Raw genomic sequence first — 16,095 nt, forward strand, 5'->3', positions numbered from 1 at the left:
ATAGCGATGACAAGAGCTCTCAAATATCATGCTACAAAAGCTGGAGTCACCAGCTACTTCAGCACTGCGTGAAGAAGCTTTGCCACAATACAGCTTATCGTGGCATTGCTATGAAGAAGTTGCAACTTCTTGATAGTAAAGGTGGTTTGGTGGAGCGATTTTTGAGGAGGGTGCGATTACCAAACCTTAGATGGCTTCGCTGGAATAAATGCCTCTGGTTTTCTCTGCCTTCTTGGATACCTATGAAGAACCTTAGGGTTTTAGAAGTGTGGGGGAAGAAATTGAAATCATTGTGGCAATCCGGATATCAGGTAAATAAAATTTTGGCAATTTAAAGTATGTGTTTATTCGTTATTGATTTCGCACAGTAGGATCTGCAACGAATTTAAATGGTTTTGCAGAAGCTAATCGTCGAATTCTTTCTTATGATTAAAACCCTGGAACATTTTGCAGGAACCTTTGTTGTTGTGACAGTTAGTTATTTATTCTCCCTTTCAAAGTTACCAAAATCAATAGGGCACCTTAAGCACCTCGAACTGATTGTCCTCCATAAGATTAATCCTAAAACTTTGTTGGATGAATCTTGTCATTTGGTGTCGTTGAAACGATTGGAGTTAACAAGTTGCCCAAATCTAAAGTCACTGCCAGATTCCTTTGGGTGCTTAATAAGCTTGGATTACATCAATCTGTCTCATTCTTCTCATTTGCAGGTGCTTCCAAAGTCTTTTGGTAATTTAATAAACCTAAAAGACATAGGTCTGTCTCACTCCCTATAGTTGTAGATGCTTCCAGGTTCTTTTGGTAATTTAATTCGTCTTCAATATCTTGATTTGAGTTGGCGCTATAATTTAACAGTCTCTAGCGAAACACTGGGAAACATTGGGAAACATTAGCACACTTGAATGTTTAGATGTTTCCTATTGTAAGAACATTGAAATATTACCTCCGCAAATAGCATATCAATGAGCTGAAGGGTCACTACCTTTGAAAGAAATGCTGCACGTCCGTTCAAAATTTTGAAAAATATATATTCTCGACCCTTCATCTTTAAATAATTTTTCCGTTGGTATGCCAAGAGATGGTCTACGGATACTCGAACACGTGGTGGTGTAAGCAACTGGAGTCTCTTGAAATTGAGGAAAAGTGGATTATGAGAAGACAAATGCCAGTGGGGTCACATTAATTTTTTTCAACGATCCTGAAAGGAATTCTCAGTCGATACTGAGCATATTTCAATCGGCGTGATGCGAGGAGGACTTGTCTATTAGTAAATAAATCTAATTTGCTTTGAGTGACCATTTAACGATGAATCTATGAATCTATAGGTGTAGTTTTTTAAGATTAATTCATTGTTAATGACCCCAACATGGAACAACTAAAACCTTTACTGTTACTAAATAAATCTAACATGCTTTGAGTGACCATTTAACGATGAATCTATAGGTGTAGTCTTTTAAGATTAATTCATCATTAATGACCCTCAACTTAGAACAACTAAAACCTTTAGGCTGGCTGCTGTTAGAAGCTGATAGTGTGAATCCTCTGTCTTCTTAATAGTCTGCTATTGTATTCTCTTCAAAGACTTAAACATACCAAGCTGATAATTTAAGTATATCTGCCAATGACACAAACAAACACATATATAATATATATAATACTGGCTGATAACATTTAGTTCTAGTGCTATGTTTAGTCTGTTTCCTGTTATCCTCTCCGAGTGGGGCATAGTATTTTGAGATGTTTAATATTCTTATTGGAAGATTTGTAGAAAAAATTACAAGGGACACCATACATTTGCGCAGCAAGATTTTTCATACCAAGGTTTTGATGGCTGCTCAAGTGATCAGATGTGAGAAGCCTAATGGCTTAGAATACATGAAATTGAAGGGATGAAGGCTTTCATATGGAGATCCAGAAGTGGTTTACTTCCATTTGTAGATAGGGTTGAAGTTAAATCCATGATGATCTCAAAACCTGTGCAGATGTTTAGGCCTCTCCATCAGGTCTGTGCTTGCACAATGCTTTGGAACCAAGCTCCATTTCTTAAAGAATGGATCATGTACCATGCTATGTAGGTGTCCAGAGGTGGTTTCTTTATGATAACAACAATGATGAAAACATAGAAGTGGTAGCTAAACAGCGTAATGCATTTTTTGATGACAAGACACCAATTTATTGTATCTATTTGATAATGGGCATTATTTTCTGAACGGGTTAATACACACCATCGCATTGACTTAATTGTATCTGGTTTGAATCAATTATGGGCAAAATAAACCCCCCTCTAAAATCTGAACAGAGTATACGAAAGGCCTGATTTCAATATACTGGGTACTGAAAGAGCTGGGTCCCCAACTAAAAAAAGGAGCAATTTTTAGACACTTTAATTCTATGTATCGCATTTGTAATGGTATCACTTCTCCAAGTCTTGTTTGAATCAGTTGTGGGAAAAATAATTCCACCACCAAATTCTCAACACGCTAATCTAGAACTATGTAAACTCTTAAGTAGTACAAAATCTACCAACCAATTCCTATCTGGACAGCTCTGCATAACTTTCAGAATCTATTTGAGAAGAACAACCTTGCTTCCGAGTACAACATCAGACTCAGGAATCCTCATTTAACGTTTATGCATGGTAGATATGTGAAATGGAAGCATCCAAGAAAATTCATGAAAGATACTGCAATTTTCTGATATTTTGTATCTCTGCATCAGCCTGAGATGCTTCTTTAGAAGCACCAGCTGCAGTTTCTAATTCAGGGAGGATGCAGTTTGGCTGTTTGGAAGGGCACCCACAGTTTGTTTCCTCCTTTTCTTTACTTCCACCTTCATCCGCACAGAATGCAATGTTGTATTCTTATTGTTTCTCGATAGGGGGATTACTACTACCATTAAAAATAGACACCCAACTTTTGTCTTTATCATTGCCAAACATGTCTTGAGGTAAAACATTTTTTCTCAAAATGTGTTACTTTAAATTAAGAGATTTTTTACAAAAGAACAAGCTCTTCTGTGTCAAGTCCTCTTCATCATGGCCTGGAAATCATTTCTTTTTTTTCTTTAGCTATAGCCTCATGTTTGTGTTGGTGCCCAATAGGGATCCTCCCCAGTGAAGAATACACAGTTTCTATAAGGATGCCCAATCTTGAGAAGTGCTGCTATTGGGTCACTATCCCTGTTTGTAGAAATATCTATAATAGGGTAAATCAGTTCCAGTTGTGTCCCTATCTTTAGTTCCAATCGATAATTGAATATCTGCATATTATAATTTAAGTATATCTGCCAATGACACAAACAAACACATATATAATATATATAATACTGGCTGATAACCTTTAGTTCTAGTGCTTTGGAACCAAGCTCCATTTCTTAAAGAATGGATCATGTACCATGCTATGTAGGTGTCCAGAGGTGGTTTCTTTATGATAACAATAGTGATGAAAACATAGAACTGGTAGCTAAACAGCGTAATGCATTTTCTGATGACAAGACACCAATTTATTGTATCTATTTGATAATGGACATTATTTTCTGAACGGGTTAATACACACCATTGCATTGACTTAATTGTATCTGGTTTGAATCAATTATGGGCAAAATAAACCCCCCTCTAAAATCTGAACAGAGTATACGAAAGGTCTGATTTCAATATACTGGTTTCTGAAAGAGCTGGGTCCCCAACTGAAAAAAGGAGCAATTTTTAGACACTTTAATTCTATGTATCGGATTTGTAATGACATCACTTCTCCAAGTCTTGTTTGAATTAGTTGTGGGCAAAATAATTCCACCACCAAATTCTCAACACTCTAATCTATAACTATGTAAACTCTTAAGTAGTACAAAATCTACCAACCAATTCCTATCTGGACAGCTCTGCATAACTTTCAGAATCTATTTGAGAAGAACAACCTTGCTTCCCAAGTACAACATCAGACTCAGGTATCATCATTTAACGTTTATGCATGGTAGATATGTGAAATGGAAGCATCCAAGAAAATTCATGAAAGATATTGCAATTTTCAGATATTTTGTATCTCTGCATCAGCCTGAGATGCTTCTTTAGAAGCACCAGCTGCAGTTTCTAATTCAGGGAGGATGCAGTTTGGCTGTTTGGGAGGGCACCCACAGTTTGTTTCCTCCTTCTCTTTACTTCCACCTTCCTCCGCACAGAATGCAATGTTGTATTCTTATTGTTTCTGGATAGAGGGATTACTACTACCATTAAAAATAGACACCCAACTTTTGTCTTTAACATTGCCAAACATGTCTTGAGGTAAAGCATTTTTTCTCAAAATGTGTTACTTTACATTAAGAGATTTTTTACAAAAGAACACTGGAAAGCTCTTCTTGTGTCAAGTCCTCTTCATCATGGCCTGGAACTCATTTCTTTTTTTTCTTTAGCTATAGCCTCATCTTTGTGTTGGTGCCCAATAGGGATCCTCCCCAGTGAAGAATACACAGTTTCTATAAGGATGCCCAATCTTGAGAAGTGCTGCTATTTGGTCACTATCCCTGTTTGTAGAAATATCTATAACAGGGTAAATCAGTTCCAGTTGTGTCCCTATCTTTAGTTCCAATCAATAATTGAATATCTGCATATTCAGGCTTATTCAAAATAGGATAAATCAAAGTTGATTTCCATAGCTTTGGCCCATCTAGATTGAAGAAATACCTAGATGGTGGTCTGATAGCAGGTTACACCTACAGGTTGAAGAGAATGGAGAGGCATAAATCTAGCGTTCTATTATCTGCATTGAACCAAAGCCTGATAAACGTAGTCCATCATTTTCATCTCAGACATAATTATCATTACATGAACCTTCTCAGAGGATTTGCAGTGTTCCTGAGGTGATATATCTATGTTCATCTATTCTAGCGACACAGTCTGTGTTGAGGTCATTTCCAACTCAAAGACAGAAGAGAAACACATTTTTTGCAGATGTAATTTCTGTCAAAGAGTTTGCCGCAATCTATTTTTATAGGTATTACCTCCAGAATTTTGTATATTGTGCATCCATCCTATGTTTGAGCTTGAGAGCAGGAAAGTTGGGTGGAATGGCCTTCCTTTTGTTTATCACAAGGTTAGAGTTGGCCAAGGAGAAAGACTAGAACATTGTTGTAAGTTTTTGGATATATTTGCAAAATAAGGATGTAGGATGGTTGAGATGTCATGTGCTGAACATGATCGCCATGTTGCTGAAAGTTAATTTAAAAACTACAAGTATTACCTCTAGAATTTCGTATATTGTGCATCCATCCTATGTTTGGGCTCGAGAGCAAGAAGTTTGGGTGGAGTGGCCTTCCTTTTGTTTGTGACTAAGGTTAGAGTTGGCCAAGAAGAAAGAGTAGAATGTTGTTATAAGTTTTTCGATATATTTGCAAAATAAAGATGCAAGATGGTTGAGATGTCATGCGCTGAACATGATCGCCATGCTGCTGAAAGTCAATTTAAAACCTAGACTGTGGGAAGGATGTTATCCAAGTCGACATTAGAATCTACTCCAATTAATATTAAAAGCTATGAAACATTGCTCAAAATTGTTGACAACACTTGTTGAAATAGCTTTGATCTTTATTATGGTTTATTTATGTATAATAACAATGCAACATAATAGTAGGAGAGATTGGAAATGGCTTTCGATGCTTTAAAGAAACAGTTTGTAGGGCAGTTGCACGAAATAGTTAGAAAACAATTATTTGAAGGGATTAGTAGTGAGAAAGTTTCTCAACAAACTTCAGCATTTGCTGAAATGCAAAATTCTCCACAATTCAAATAATTCTTCCGATAAGCAAAAAATACATGAACTGTCTAATGTCGTTAAGGGGCTATCTGATGTAGTTAATAAAGTTCAATAGGGATTTATAATTTCTATCTGCTCCTCGCCACTTCTTGGAGGTATTTAGACTGCAACATTTTTAGAGATTTCTTTCACAATGCTTTGTATCTTTTGTTTATTACGCCGTAAGGCGTTTCCCTCTGAAATGAACTCCCCCAAATGCCTTTCTGTCCTAATCGTAGCCGTTAGATCTTTTGTTAGACGATTGAACAAAAATCCGCCGTCTGATTTAATAAAAAATGTTTTAAAACATTAAAAAACCTTAAAAAAACGTTTCACTTTCCACTTGACATCTGTGCGTCGAACTTCCGGGAGAGTTCATGGAGTTTATGGTTGTTTTCGTTTATAGTTTTGTGGAGTTTATGCTTTTTTCAGTTTACGGGCTCCAATTTCTATTTGTATAGTCGAATCGGCATTGGCAATGGCATCCCTCATATCCTCATGCCCCCAAAACCCTTCTGAAACTGAAATTGGGATAGAAATCGCGCAAACTGGTGAAAGGAAACTGCGATACGACTCCACTAGCGTTCAAACCTGGAGAGATTCCGTTTCTCGTGTTGCAGAAATAAGGGGTTTCGATCTAGACGCATATAATGGGTGAGATCTCAACCCTCCCCTCTCAGTTTTGTAGTACTTCACACTGATTAGATATACATAGGTTAATGTTGATAACCCAGATAGCGATGACAAGAGCTCTCAAATATCATGCTACAAACGCTGGAGTCACCAGCTACTTCAGCACTGCGTGAAGAAGCTTTGCCACAATACAACTTATCGTGGCATTGCTATGAAGAAGTTGCAACTTATTGATAGTAAAGGTGGTTTGGTGGAGCGATTTTTGAGGGGGGTGCAATTACCAAACCTTAGATGGCTTCGATGGAATAAATGCCTTTGGTTTTCTCTGCCTTCTTGGATACCTATGAAGAACCTTAGGGTTTTAGAACTGTGGGGGATGAAATTGAAATCATTGTGGCAATCCGGATATCAGGTAAATAAAATTTTGGCAATTTTAAGTATGTGTTTATTCCTTATTGATTTCGCACAGTAGGATCTGCAATGAATTTAAATGGTTTTGTAGAAGCTAATCGTCGAATTCTTTCTTATGATTAAAACCCTGGAACATTTTGCAGGCACCTTTGTTGTTGTGACAGTTAGTTATTTATTCTCCCTTTCAAAGTTACCAAAATCAATAGGGCACCTTAAGCACCTCGAACTGATTGTCCTCCATAAGATTAATCATAAAACTTTGTTGGATGAATTTTGTCATTTGGTGTCGTTGAAAAGATTGGAGTTAACAAGTTGCCGAAATCTAAAGTAACTGCCAGATTCCTTTGGGTGCTTAATAAGCTTGGATTACATCGATCTGTCTCCCTCTTCTCATTTGCAGGTGCTTCCAAAGTCTTTTGGTAATTTAATAAACCTAAAAGACATAGGTTTGTCTCACTCCCTACAGTTGTAGATGCTTCCAGGTTCTTTTGGTAATTTAATTCGTCTTCAATATCTTGATTTGAGTTGGCGCTATAATTTAACCGTCTCTAGCGAAACACTGGGAAACATTAGCACACTTGAATGTTTAGATGTTTCCTATTGTAAGAACATTGAAATATTACCTCCGCAAATAGCATATCAATGAGCTGAAGGGTCACTACCTTTGAAAGAAATGTTGCACGTCCGTTCAAAATTTTGAAAAGTATATATTCTGGACCCTTCATCTTTAAATAATTTTTCCGTTGGTATGCCAAGAGATGGTCTACGGATACTCGAACACGTGGTGGTGTAAGCAACTGGAGTCTCTTGAAATTGAGGAAAAGTGGATTGTGAGAAGACAAATGCCAGTGGGGTCACATTAATTTTTTTCAACGATCCTGAAAGGAATTCTCAGTCGATACTGAGCATATTTCAATCGGGGATGCGAGGAGGACTTGTCTATTAGTAAATAAATCTATTTTTCTTTGAGTGACCATTTAACGATGAATCTATGAATCTATAGGTGTAGTTTTTTTAAGATTAATTCATCGTTAATGACCCCCAACATGGAACAACTAAAACCTTTACTGTTACTAAATAAATCTAACATGCTTTGAGTGACCATTTAACAATGAATCTATAGGTGTAGTCTTTTAAGATTAATTCATCATTAATGACCCTCAACTTGGAACAACTAAAACCTTTAGGCTGGCTGCTGTTAGAAGCTGATAATGTGAATCCTCTGTCTTCTTAATACTCTGCTATTGTATTCTCTTCAAAGACTTAGACATACCAAGCTGATAATTTAAGTATATCTGCCAATGACACAAACAAACATATATATAATATATATAATACTGGCTGATAACCTTTAGTTCTAGTGCTATGTTTAGTCTGTTTCTTGTTATCCTCTCCGAGTAGGGCACAGTATTTTGAGATGTTTAATATTCTTATTGGAAGATTTGTAGAAAAAATTACAAGGGACACCATAGATTTGCGCAGCAAGATTTTTCATACCAAGGTTTTGATGGCTGCTCAAGTGATCAGATGTGAGAAGCCTAATGGCTTAGAATACATGAAATTGAAGGGATGAAGGCTTTCATATGGAGATCCAGAAGTGGTTTACTTCCATCTGTAGATAGGGTTGAAGTTAAATCCATGATGATCTCAAAACCTGTGCAGATGTTTAGGCCTCTCCATCAGGTCTGTGCTTGCACAATGCTTTGGAACCAAGCTCCATTTCTTAAAGAATGGATCATGTACCATGCTATGTAGGTGTCCAGAGGTGGTTTCTTTATGATAACAACAATGATGAAAACATAGAAGTGGTAGCTTAACAGCGTAATGCATTTTTTGATGACAAGACACCAATTTTTTGTATCTATTTGATAATGGGCATTATTTTCTGAATGGGTTAATACACACCATCGCATTGACTTAATTGTACCTGGTTTAAATCAATTATGGGCAAAATAAACCCCCCTCTAAAATCTGAACAGAGTATACGAAAGGCCTGATTTCAATATACTGGGTTCTAAAAGAGCTGGGTCCCCAACTAAAAAAAGGAGCAACTTTTAGACACTTTAATTCTATGTATCGGATTTGTAATGGCATCACTTCTCCAAGTATTGTTTGAATCAGTTGTGGGCAAAATAATTCCACCACCAAATTCTCAACATGCTAATCTAGAACTATGTAAACTCTTAAGTAGTAAAAAATCTACCAACCAATTCCTATCTGGACAGCTCTGCATAACTTTCAGAATCTATTTGAGAAGAACAACCTTGCTTCCCAAGTACAACATCAGACTCAGGAATCCTCATTTAACGTTTATGCATGGTAGATATGTGAAATGGAAGCATCCAAGAAAATTCATGAAAGATACTGCAATTTTCTGATATTTTGTATCTCTGCATCAGCCTGAGATGCTTCTTTAGAAGCACCAGCTGCAGTTTCTAATTCAGGGAGGATGCAGTTTGGCTGTTAGGGAGGGCACCCACAGTTTGTTTCCTCCTTCTCTTTACTTCCACCTTCATCCGCACAGAATGCAATGTTGTATTCTTATTGTTTATCGATAGAGGGATTACTACTACCATTAAAATTAGACACCCAACTTTTGTCTTTATCATTGCCAAACATGTCTTGAGGTAAAACATTTTTTCTCAAAATGTGTTACTTTACATTAAGAGATTTTTTACAAAAGAACAAGCTCTTCTGTGTCAAGTCCTCTTCATCATGGCCTGGAACTCATTTCTTTTTTTTCTTTAGCTATAGCCTCATCTTTGTGTTGGTGCCCAATAGGGATCCTCCCCAGTGAAGAATACACAGTTTCTATAAGGATGCCCAATCTTGAGAAGTGCTGCTATTGAGTCACTATCCCTGTTTGTAGAAATATCTATAACAGGGTAAATTAGTTCCAGTTGTGTCCCTATATTTAGTTCCAATCGATAATTGAATATCTGCATATTATAATTTAAGTATATCTGCCAATGACACAAACAAACACATATATAATATATATAATACTGGTTGATAACCTTTAGTTCTAGTGCTTTGGAACCAAGCTCCATTTCTTAAAGAATGGATCATCTACCATGCTATGTAGGTGTCCAGAGGTGGTCTCTTTATGATAACAACAGTGATGAAAACATAGAAGTGGTAGCTAAACAGCGTAAAGCATTTTCTGATGACAAGACACCAATTTATTGTATCTATTTGATAATGCGCATTATTTTTCGAATGGGTTAATACACACCATCGCATTGACTTAATTGTATCTGGTTTGAATCAATTATGGGCAAAATAAACCCCCCTCTAAAATCTGAAGAGAGTATACGAAAGGCCTGATTTCAATATACTGGGTTCTGAAAGAGCTGGGTCCCCAACTGAAAAAAGGAGCAATTTTTAGACACTTTAATTCTATGTATCGGATTTGTAATGGCGTCACTTCTCCAAGTCTTGTTTGAATCGGTTGTGGGCAAAATAATTCCACCACCAAATTCTCAACACGCTAATCTAGAACTATGTAAACTCTTAAGTAGTACAAAATCTACCAACCAATTCCTATCTGGACAGCTCTGCATAACTTTCAGAATCTATTTGAGAAGAACAACCTTGCTTCCCAAGTACAACATCAGACTCAGGTATCATCATTTAACGTTTATGCATAGTAGATATGTGAAATGGAAGCATCCAAGAAAATTCATGAAAGATACTGCAATTTTCTGATATTTTGTATCTCTGCATCAGCCTGAGATGCTTCTTTAGAAGCACCAGCTGCAGTTTCTAATTCAGGGAGGATGCAGTTTGGCTGTTTGGGAGGGCACCCACAGTTTGTTTCCTCCTTCTGTTTACTTCCACCTTCCTCCGCACAGAATGCAATGTTGTATTCTTATTGTTTCTGGATAGAGGGATTACTACTACCATTAAAAATAGACACCCAACTTTTGTCTTTAACATTGCCAAACATGTCTTGAGGTAAAGCATTTTTTCTCAAAATGTGTTACTTTACATTAAGAGATTTTTTACAAAAGAACATTGGAAAGCTCTTCTTGTGTCAAGTCCTCTTCATCATGGCCTGGAACTCATTTCGTTTTTTTCTTTAGCTATAGCCTCATCTTTGTGTTGGTGCCCAATAGGGATCCTCCCGAGTGAAGAATACACAGTTTCTATAAGGATGCCCAATCTTGAGAAGTGCTGCTATTTGGTCACTATCCCTGTTTGTAGAAATATATATAACAGGGTAAATCAGTTCCAGTTGTGTCCCTATCTTTAGTTCCAATCAATAATTGAATATCTGCATATTCAGGCTTATTCAAAATAGGATAAATCAAAGTTGATTTCCATAGCTTTGGCCCATCTAGATTGAAGAAATACCTAGATGGTGGTCTGATAACAGGTTACACCTGCAGGTTGAAGAGAATGGAGAGGCATAAATCTAGCGTTCTATTATCTGCATTGAACCAAATCCTGATAAACGTAGTCCATCATTTTCATCTCAGACATAATTATCATTACATGAACCTTCTCAGAGGATTTGCAGTGTTCCTGAGGTGATATATCTATCTTCATCTATTCTAGCGACACAGTCTATGTTGAGGTCATTTCCAACTCAAAGACAGAAGAGAAACACATTTTTTGCAGATGTAATTTCTGTCAAAGAGTTTGCCGCAATCTATTTTTATAGGTATTACCTCAAGAATTTTGTATATTGTGCATCCATCCTATGTTTGAGCTTGAGAGCAGGAAAGTTGGGTGGAATGGCCTTCCTTTTGTTTATCACAAGGTTAGAGTTGGCCAAGGAGAAAGACTAGAACGTTGTTGTAAGTTTTTGGATATACTTGCAAAATAAGGATGTAGGATGGTTGAGATGTCATGTGCTAAACATGATCGCCATGCTGCTGACAGTTAATTTAAAAACTACAGGTATTACCTCTAGAATTTCGTATATTGTGCATCCATCCTATGTTTGGGCTCGAGAGCGGGAAGTTTGGGTGGAGTGGCCATCCTTTTGTTTGTGACTAAGGTTAGAGTTGGCCAAGAAGAAAGAGTAGAATGTTGTTATAAGTTTTTCGTTATACTTGCAAAATAAAGATGCAAGATGGTTGAGATGCCATGCGCTGAAGATGATCGCCATGCTGCTAAAAGTCAATTTAAAACCTAGACTGTGGGAAGGATGTTATCCAAGTCGAACTTAGAATCTACTCCAATTAATATTAAAAACTATGAAACATTGCTCAAAAATGTTGACAACACTTGTGGAAATAGCTTTGATCTTTATTATGGTTTATTTATGTATAATAACAATGCAACATAATAGTAGGAGAGATTGGAAATTGCTTTCGATGCTTTAAAGAAACAGTTTGTAGGGCAGTTGCACGAAATAGTTAGAAAACAATTATTTGAAGGGATTAGTAGTGAGAAAGTTTCTCAACAAACTTTAGCATTTGCTGAAATGAAAAATTCTCCACAATTCAAATAATTCTTCCGATAAGAAAAAAATACATGAACTGTCTAATGTCGTTAAGGGGCTATCTGATGTAGTTAATAAAGTTCAATAGGGATTTATAATTTCTATCTGCTCCTCGCCACTTCTTGGAGGTATTTAGACTGCAACATTTTTAGAGATTTCTTTCACAATGCTTTGTATCTTTTGTTTATTACGCCGTAAGGCGTTTCCCTCTGAAATGAACTCCCCCAAATGCCTTTCTGTCCTAATCGTAGCCATTATATATTTTGTTAGACGATTGAACAAAAATCCGCCGTCTGATTTAATAAAAAATGTTTTAAAACATTAAAAAAACCTTAAAAAACGTTTCACTTTCCACTTGACATCTGTGCGTCGAGCTTCCGGGAGAGTTCATGGAGTTTATGGTTGTTTCCGTTTATAGTTTCGTGGAGTTTATGCTTGTTTCAGTTTACGGGCTCCAATTTCTGTTTGTATAGTCGAATCGGCATTGGCAATGGCATCCCCCGTATCCTCATGCCCCTAAAACCCTTCTGAAACTGAAATTGGGATAGAAATCGCGCAAACTGGTGAAAGGAAACCGCGATACGACTCCACTAGCGTTCAAACCTGGAGAGATGCCATTTCTCGTGTTGCAGAAATAAGGGGTTTCGATCTAGACACATATAATGGGTGAGATCTCAACCCTCCCCTCTCAGTTTTGTAGTACTTCACACTGATTAGATAGACATAGGTTAATGTTGATAACCCAGATAGCGATGACAAGAGCTCTCAAATATCATGCTACAAACCCTGGAGTCACCAGCTACTTCAGCACAGCGTGAAGAAGCTTTGCCACAATACAGCTTATCGTGGCATTGCTATGAAGAAGTTGCAACTTCTTGATAGTAAAGGTGGTTTGGTGGAGCGATTTTTGAGGGGGGTGCGATTACCAAACCTTAGATGGCTTCGCTGGAATAAATGCCTCTGGTTTTCTCTGCCTTCTTGGATACCTATGAAGAACCTTAGGGTTTTAGAAGTGCAGGGGAAGAAATTGAAATCATTGTGGCAATCCGGATATCAGGTAAATAAAATTTTGGCAATTTAAAGTATGTGTTTATTCGTTATTGATTTCGCACAGTAGGATCTGCAACGAATTTAAATGGTTTTGCAAAAGCTAATCGTCGAATTCTTTCTTATGATTAAAACCCTGGAACATTTTGTAGGCAGCTTTGTTGTTTTGACAGTTAGTTATTTATTCTCCCTTTCAAAGTTACCAAAATCAATAGGGCACCTTAAGCACCTCGAACTGATTGTCCTCCATAAGATTAATCTTAGAACTTTGTTAGATGAATTTTGTCATTTGGTGTCGTTGAAACGATTGGATTTAACAAGTTGCCCAAATCTAAAGTCACTGCCAGATTCCTTTGGGTGCTTAATAAGCTTGGATTACATCGATCTGTCTCACTCTTCTCATTTGCAGGTGCTTCCAAAGTCTTTTGGTAATTTAATAAACCTAAAATACATAGGTCTGTCTCACTCCCTACAGTTGTAGATGCTTCCAGGTTCTTTTGGTAATTTAATTCGTCTTCAATATCTTGATTTGAGTTGGCGCTATAATTTAACCGTCTCTAGCGAAACACTGGGAAACATTAGCACACTTGAACGTTTAGATGTTTCCTATTGTAAGAACATTGAAATATTACCTCCGCAAATAGCATATCAAAAGTACCTAAAAAAATTAAATTACTGCATTAAATGGGTAATATGCATTAAATTACCCAATCCATGATGAGGAGGGGTCCTTCGCATCCAAGCATCCATATTCATAAGACCGTCTTTCATAAGATCCTGGCTCAACGCATCAAAGTGCCCACTGACCTAATCAAGATGCCAAAATCAGGGTCCTCACAGTTCCCTCTGCTCATCGTGCTCGCCAAGACATAGGATCAGCCATGCAAATCCTTCTTCCAATGTGTTCTTCATTAGGCACCTTGAGAGATACCATACCTCTGATTTTATGTTCATACATGCTGCTACAAGGGTCTACTCCAAAGTGCGTCGCACTTCTTCTATCTTCCAAATTTCCAAGGGTACTGTCACCGTTATCCAATGGTGCCAACACAAAGAAGTTGCATACTTGTCTTGGATGAACTTCCTTTGCTTCAGCTACTAGACAAAAATAGGATCACATGGAGGGCTGCCACTAAACCTTCTCAACAAAATCACATCAACTGGTTGATAATGACATTATGGAGGGCTTTTACTATTCTTCAAAAATCGTTTTCAGATTGATGTCTAAAGGAACCATCCCTTCTCATAACTGCATCCTCTATTTTTATTTGCTTCTACGCACCTCTTATGAAGGTTTCAAAGACATGAATATATATTCCTTATTGATTTGCAAGTTGGCTTGAATGGAACAGGCTTTTAACACTTGTATATATATATATATATATATATATATCTATATATATATATATATATATATATATATATATATATATATATATATATATATATATATATAGGCGCTTGTAACAGTGATAAGGACTTGGCCTCTTCTTCAATACACAAAATAAGGTTCCTTGATTTTACTAATATAGATGACATAGGATGCCCGTTGATTATCTTTTCAAGGCTTGCAAATATATGCATACAAAATCTCGACTTCCTTAAATTATGAAGGGCCTTAGAACTGTCCTTTAAAATATTCTTCGCTTCCTTATAAATATGTGGAATGAGAAGTCCACCACCTTTCTTCTTTTATAACCCGGAGATCAAGAAATCACAGCCCCAATGACCTATACTGGTCAGCCAAATTCACAGAGCATGATAGTATATAGCAGTGCTTTATGTAACATAGGCTTCTTGGCCTTATTACAAGCACAAGGAATAAGTAGGCATCTTCTTAGATAAAACAATCGACATTAACAAAACTTTTTCTCTTCAATAACTCAGAGAACAAAGAGGCATGAATAGGTCGGATTCACTGTCTGAATTGAAGAGCGAGAGAGAATATAAGACAAAGTTCACTGAGCCATAACATTTTTGCCTCCATACCACAAGATCGAGAACAGAGTAATCCTTTCTCCAAGGTTGGCTTCATGAAATGACCTTTGGCATATTCTTGTGTTCTTGCACTTTTCTTAGCCTCTTAGGGGAATAAACTTCTTTTCAAAAGACTTATCCAAAAGCATACTTATGCCTAGAATGTAAAAGAGAGATAACTCCATTGCATAGCAGACCTTTATTGTTTCTTGTGCTCAGAACAATAGGAACACTTGGCTCCTTCTTAATGGTTCAGAGAACTAGGCCAACAACTCGGTTCTTCATTGCTCCATAGGAATCTCTTTAATTCATTGATCAAATCCAAATAAATATATGTATCCCTAGAGTCACTTATTTGATCCTCAACAAATTTGCTTATTGGACATATTTGTTTACAAGAGTTGAATTTATGTGAGCATCAGTGACTGGATGGAAGGAATTCTAGCTTCAGAATTCTGATGCAGAGGTGCCAAAGGGATCAGATCTTCAAACATACTGTTGACTGCTTTATCCAATGAGAAGCTTGGACTCAGATCAACAAATTCTTAAAACAAAACTCTTCATTGACTTCTTATCATGACACGTGGTTTAGCTACTGAAGGAGGACTTTAGCATCTTCAGATTTGATTAATGGCCTTCATGAGCTATTTAGCCCAGCTCTTGCATATACCTAGACTTATATTATTTTTCGAGACCTCTCATGTTTTCTAAGGCTTGCAACAAGATACTTCAAATACATTACCAGTCCACTGCTTCATCTCTTGAGATTGCATTCCTCCTCTTGCTTGGGCT

At 36.9% G+C, this 16,095-nt stretch overlaps 2 pseudogenes; both read left to right on the plus strand.

Annotated features, from left to right (window-relative positions):
- Positions 1–4,475: 4,475 nt before the first annotated feature.
- LOC149240407 (arogenate dehydrogenase 2, chloroplastic pseudogene) lies at positions 4,476–5,780 on the plus strand (annotated as a pseudogene).
- A 481-nt stretch (positions 5,781–6,261) lies between these two features.
- On the plus strand, positions 6,262–12,288 carry LOC149240408 (arogenate dehydrogenase 2, chloroplastic pseudogene; annotated as a pseudogene).
- The last annotated feature ends 3,807 nt before the right edge of the window (positions 12,289–16,095 follow it).

This window comes from Pinus tabuliformis, chromosome 8 (assembly GCF_031772625.1).
Source record: "Pinus tabuliformis cultivar Carrire ecotype Pingquan chromosome 8, CPIR1, whole genome shotgun sequence".
Taxonomy (NCBI): domain Eukaryota; kingdom Viridiplantae; phylum Streptophyta; class Pinopsida; order Pinales; family Pinaceae; genus Pinus; species Pinus tabuliformis.